Below are 7012 nucleotides of genomic sequence, written 5' to 3' on the forward strand. Positions count from 1 at the left end.
TGAGACTGCTCAATAAAACTGTTTTAAGGGGATCTACTGTTGCCTTCTTATTATTTCTCATCTCAGTTGCCTTCGGGATGCATGGAAGAGAGAACATTTAGCATTCCCTTTGCTACAACCCACCAGGAGAGAAGACTTGCACATCTCCATCTTTCCTTTGCACTGAAGGAGGAGACAGGCCTTCCAAATCCCCTGTCATCCTGCTTCTCCCATTTGACTACTGGTCTGCAGTCTAATCTCCATGGAGTGAATATGAGATAGATGGTAAAAGGCCATCTCAATGGCAGACACTGGCGATAAGCAATGAGGGAGGTGAGCCTGGAGGGTGTAAAGAGTTTTTGGGAGGCATAATGCTCACCCAGCCCAAGGGATACAAGAAAAGCTGTACTGTAACTGCACAGAATATACAGTTAGAGCAGCTCAGTACCAGTTTAATTCTCATGGCTCTGTCCTGCAGAATTCCTCTGCCGTAGTTCAGCAGGGCAAGAAACTATAGATTCCTACACACCATAGTGGAAAGAAATGGCATTTACAGTGGTGTCAAACCACTATAATTGGTTAATGTACATATATTTGGAATACTCATAAGGACATTGTAAGTCTGTCTTATCTATGTAGTTAGGGAGTTGCTCTGTGGAAGTTGGATTCTAGACCAGTTTCTTTCCTCCCAGGCTTGGATTTCAGATCAACTCCCCCCTAATCTGCTCTTTTCCTTCCTCCACTAGCCTAGGACTTTCTTTGCATCTGAAATCTTTACTGCTGTTATGCCACCTCAGAAAAGTGGTACCACTAGGGAGGCAAATTCAGTGTATCTCCTAGGGTTCTGCTGTTCAAAACCACACATCCTGTCTTCCTACAGAGTTCCCATACAATTGCTGATACTGTCTGTTGTGAGTGTGCTGTCATGTATCTTACGTCCTTTCCTTTCTCTTGTTCCCCTTGCATGGATAGTAGCAGCAGCAGCTCATTAAATGGTTCACTTGCAATGTGGATGTTTCTGCGGAGTGCCACAGCATGGCATGGGAGGCAGGCTCAAGAAGAGTATTTTAGAGGGTGTATATGTTAGAGGCCTGGAGGTTTTTAGTACCCAGGCACACAGCTTGCAGAATCCCCTGAGCAATTTTGGCACCTGAGGTTTCCTTCTAGGTTGTTCATAATGCTTGAGTCACATGAGATTGGAATACATGGGGAAAGAATATGGGAATGAATGACCTGGTTCTGAGCGTATGACAGCATATAAGCCTGCTTATTTTATTTTGCAGTGGTAGGAATACTTGGAGGTGGGTAAGGTTGGTTTCCATGCTCCCAGAAGTGAATACAAACAGGAAAATATGGACCCTTCCAGCAGCACATGTTTGCACTCTCTGAAGTTTGGCACCCTGGGACAAAGCTCAAGTCACCCCATTCTAGTGTTTAGTTCTAGTTATTTAGCAGTAGCTCATCAGCACATATAATCAGTCATACCATTAGGCATAGTAGAACAGCCGCTTCAGGCAGCAGACTTGGGATATATTGAAAAGGCACTGAGTTCATTGTTGTTTTTGAATTGTTGCTTTATTTTTGCTTCTAAGAAGGGGCCCCTTGCTTGACCGTCAAGACTCAGAGCACACGAAGGCAAACAATCCCCTCTTTTACACTGCTGCCACCAGGTGATCACTAGGAAGATGAAGATTCAGGTCCACACTTCAAAGTCGTTTAAATATAACTTTTGTTTATTGATTACAGAAATGGATAGTGATTCATGAATGTCTTCTTTGGGTAAATTTATTATTAACAACAATCTTCTATTTGATAATACACTCCTAACTCTAATCACTCCTCAGATTTCTCCACACTCCACACTTTATCCCCTTCTCCCCTCTCTCACTCTACTCAAACTCTCTGCCTTACACTTACGCAGGCTCCGCCTCTTATCACATCTCTCTCGGCTCCGCCTCTCAGCAACAGGAATATGCATGAACAATTAACATAACAAACATGAACCACTGACATAATAAAGGGGAACGCTACAGAGGTGCTTGTCAGATTTTTTGCTTCAGGTGCCAAAGTAATCTGACTGATCATGAGTACAGCCTTGGTGGTTGTAGTAGTGGTGGAGGAGTGTCATTTGCTCTCCTCCTCAGAAGGGAAAATATTTTGGAACAGCCCTGACTGCACACTGTTCAGTAAACAATGTGGCCTCCTCCTTGTCAAAAGCAAAAATAGGCGCTGCCTTTATAGACCACTAAAAAATCATCATACAATAAACAAGCTTTTGTGGATTAAAACACCACTTCATCACCAGTGTGAAGAACTAAACTCCAAAACTTAATGCCCAAAAGTACATGGCAGGATGGATTTTGCCAGGAAATCTGGTCTTAGATGTTACATCCAACAGTACTTGGCAAGATGTGCTTTGCCAGGTTTGTCTCTTAGATGAAATCAGGAGTCCAGTTGCTGTTTTATGGTTACAGCTTAGGCAGCTGTGGAATGAGTGTAACCACCCAGTTCTCCACACAAAGAAGCGCAGGCCATGTGCATCAAGGGAGTCTCTGCGACATCCAGTCAGTCTCCCATTCCTGCAAGGGCACATAGCAGTGGACACTGGCAGCTTCCAGGAAACCACATTACAAACCACCACTTACATATGTGCTGCCTGGAGTGCTCTGGTAACTGTTTATCTTGCACCTTTGCCCTTATTTTTGCTTCTTGTCTAAACAAATGTAGTATTTGTTTTACAGCCTTTTCTTTCTGTCTGTCTTGATTGCTGCTCAGTCTTGCCTACAGGAAAGGAATGCTCTCTCCAACATAAAATCCATAAAATGATACTGATGTGTTTAGGGAAGCCTAGATTTTTGTAGGCAAAATACTGGATATATGCAGATACTTAGGGATGGCCCATGGCATTTTGCTGCCTGAGGCAGAGATACAAGTACCAATCCTGTATTCACCCATTTTCAGGTGTAGAGTATCTTTTGACAAATGAGGTAGCAATCCCATAAATTCCTCTCGTCAAACTTAGAATATACTGTCAATAATTGCCTATTTTCTATTCCTTCACATTACTTAAAATCTGCTGCCTGAAATGCAATTTTCATAAGAAGTTCTATTAAAAATAATTTTAAAATAAAATCTGCTAGCCAATTAACTAGGGATATATTTCATTTCACATAATTGATTAAGTTACTGTGATCTTTTATCATACTTTCCTAGAATAAGTTCAGTCTTACTCAATAAAATTCAATTCTCAGTAGACACACATTGAATTATACTGTAAATGGCATATTGTTTGAATTTAGCTTGTTATAGTTACAAAATATATAGCCATTTATTTGAAATCATTTCTTAAAACATTATTTGTTATGTGCCATAACCCACACCTTCCCACGTCACACCGAACTGCTGAACTACTTACAAAACCAATTTAAAATGAAACTATTGTTGGGAGATCCAGTTGGAGAAGCTGCTAAAATTCTCCTTTTGGGACAAATACTGTGCAAGGATTGTGTAGGCATTATCCTACTGGTTACACCTACACTGGGTTGCAGTTTAGGGCCATTACACTTGCTGGATTAAACTGGTGCTTGAGACTGACCTCCTGGCTTCAGTGGGCAGAGGTTTAGTGGAGTTGTGGGGGGGTTGTAGTATTTCAATTCTCTTAGTCTGATACTTTCATTTGCTTTTAATGAGGGGTTTGTTTATCTGGCATAATGGGGGCAGGGTAAGGACTATGAATCAGGAAATATACTGCCCCAAATCCTGTTACTTATTCATGCCATAGGCATGTGCTATTGTACATCTGTCAGATGACTTGGCAATACAACAGTAAATGCCTTTGCTCTTAACTTGTGGCTATTCACTGCGGAAATTTACACTAATAAGTTCACACCAGCATAATTCCTGAACTCAATTCTGTCCATTGTAAAATACATTCTTAAATAATTTTAGAAATTCACAAGTTCTGCTCATGCACTAGCAAATTGCTAGATAAGGTTGTATTGTTTTAAATGTTTATTACTATAATAATTATTCTGTATATTGACATAATATACTATATTTTTGTAGGGCCTAATAAAAAGTATTATGCAAATGCGTATCTCAGGGGTATTTTTCCTTATGAATAACCCCAGCTATCATTATTTTTATGCTCCTGAATCTAGAAACAGATAGGAAAATCTAGCTACTGTACTGTCCAACACAGTGAACACCAAAGAATATGAAATGCCAGCTTTGCAATTAGAAGGTGATGAAATCTTACCCCTACACACACACACACACACACACACACACACACACACACACACACACACACACACACACACACACACACACACACACACACACACACACACACACACACACACACACACACACACACACACACACACACACTCCTATGACACATTCTTTCAAAGCTATGGTGACTCCTCAGTGAACCCCCTGGTAGACACTCCCCACACAAAAGCAAGCTAATCTGAAATAAAAGAGCTTGAATAATTTTTTTAAAAAACTTCATATTTTAAGAAAGCTCTAGAAACAGAGCTGGCATTTTGTACAGTTTATTTTATTTATTTATTTATTTTATTTGTACCCCGCCTATCTGGTCAACACGACCACTCTAGGCGGCTTCCAGACAGATAAAAATACAAAAAACATCTACATATAACAAAATAAAAATATCCAGCAATAGACAGTAAGCAATAAACAATAAGCAATAAACAATAAGCAGATTCTTCAAGATGGTGAGATGACAAAGGATAGATAAAGAAAGAAAAATGAAGTATTATTTGGAGGGAAGGCCTGCTTAAACATCCAAGTTTTTAGATGGGTCTTAAAAATACCCAGCGACGGGGCCGCACGAATCTCTGGAGGCAGCTTGTTCTAGAGGCGAGGAGCCACCACGGAGAAGACCCGATTTCTTGTTTTTTCCTTTTGGGCCTCCCTCAGCGTCAGGCTCCTGAGCCTCACCCCTGACTCAATCGAGTGATACGGGTAGATCTTGGTGGGGGAAGGCGTTTCGTCAAATATCGAGGCCCTAAATCGTTTAGGGCTTTATAAGTAAGCATTAACATTTTGAAGTCAATGAGGAACTGAATGGACCACCAATGCAGTGCGGCTAGAGTGGGCAAGATATGTTGGTATTTTCTCACTCCACTAAGGAGTCTGGCCACCACATTCTGCATCACTTGGAGTTTCTGCATCAGCCTCAAAGGTAGCCCCATGTAGAGTGCATTACAGTGGTCTAATCTTGAGATTACGAGCGCATGCACCAAGGTAGTGAGTGCCCCAACATTGAGATAGGGTCGCAGCTGGGCTATCCGCCGAAGGTGAAAAAAAGGGGTGCGGACCACCGACGCCACCTGAGTTTCCATAGTGAGCGTCGGGTCCAGATGGATCCCCAAGCTGCAAACCCCACTCTTGGAGGCAAGAGTCACCCCCCTGAAAGAGAGTTTCCCAAACCACCTACTGTGGGGGCACCCACCCTCAGAACCTCTGTCTTGTCTAGGTTCAGCCTCAGCCCATTTTTCTGCATCGATTGCAGTACAGCCTCCAGGCAGCGCTGAAGGGCCAGAACGGCATATCCTGCAGTTGGTAAAAAGGAGATGCCCCACACCCCCTGATGACCCCACCCAACAGCCTCATATAGATGTTAAACAGCATTAGGGAGATAATCGACCCCTGTGGAAGCCCGCAATTGAGACTCCACGGAGCCGATACACTCTCCCCAAGCTGTACTCTCTGGGGACGGTCCTCCAAGAAGGAACGGAGCCAGGCAAATGCCTGGCCACCAATTCCCAACTCAGAGAGCCTCCCTAGGAGGATACCATGGTTGACGGCATCAAAGCCCACTGAGATGTTGAGGAGGACCAACAGAGACACTTTGTCCCTGTCAGCCTCCCTCAATATGTCATCATACAGGGCGACGAATGCCGTTTCTGTACCATGGCGTGGCCTGAAGCCTGACTGAAATTGATCCAGGGCATCTGTTTCATCCAAGTGCGCCTGGAGCTGGTCAGCCACCACCCTCTCGACCACTTTGCTAATGAAAGAAACATTGGCGATGGGCCTATAATTGCCAATTTCATCCACCGCCAAACTGGGTTTCTTCCTAATGGGCCTAATGAGTATTTCCTTGAGGGCAGAAGGACTCTGTCCTCAAGGAAAGACCCATTAATTATTGCTGTGGCCCATTCTGTTGTTGTAGGCCTGGCTGCTTTGATTAGCCAGGCCAGACAAGGGTTAAGGGAGGAGGTGGTGGCATGACAGCGATCAAGCGCCTTGTCCACAGTATCCGGCATCACAGGCTGAAAGCAATCAAAAGTCACCAGGCAAGATGGAGCACTGGACATCTCAGCTCTATTCACTGTATTTAAAAAAGGAGAGAGGTCCCAGCAGATGGCCTCCACTTTAGATTTTTAAAATGCTGCAAATTGGTCCAGTGAAAAACTAGGGGGAGGCCCATCATTCAGACCAATTCCAGATAAGTCCACCTGCTGGTTTGAAGCTTCGCTTATCCGGTTAGCGAAGTATAGACGACTAGCAGCCTTTACCTTAGCCAGGTAAAGGTTAGCTGCGACCATGACAGCTATCCAATTATAATCCGTCTGGTTCTTCCTCCACTTGCGTTCTAGCCTTCTCCTGAACTGCTTCATTGCTCGAAGGTCCTGGTTAAACCAAGGTGCTGGCCAAGCTCTGTGCTGGAGAGGACGTTTAGGTGTCTGCAGCCCTAGCAGCGGCGGTGAACCAGCCGTCCATCAGAGCCTCAACAGGAGTGCCAGCCAGGTCAGCCGTAACACCTCTCATGGCATTCTGGAATCCAGCTGGATCCAGTAGCCTTCAAAGGCGGACCATGGAAATAGGTCCCTGCTCCCTGTGAGGGGGAAGAAACACTGTGATGTTACATTTTATTAGGTGATGTTCTAACCATGACAAGGGGACTGACACGAGGTCAGTCACCATCAGACCACACTCACTCCAACTGATGGAAAAAAACCAGGTCTAGTGTATGACTGCCCACGTTTGTGGGCCCGTT

Source organism: Pogona vitticeps, chromosome 3 (genome assembly GCF_051106095.1).
Source record: "Pogona vitticeps strain Pit_001003342236 chromosome 3, PviZW2.1, whole genome shotgun sequence".
Lineage (NCBI taxonomy): Eukaryota > Metazoa > Chordata > Lepidosauria > Squamata > Agamidae > Pogona > Pogona vitticeps.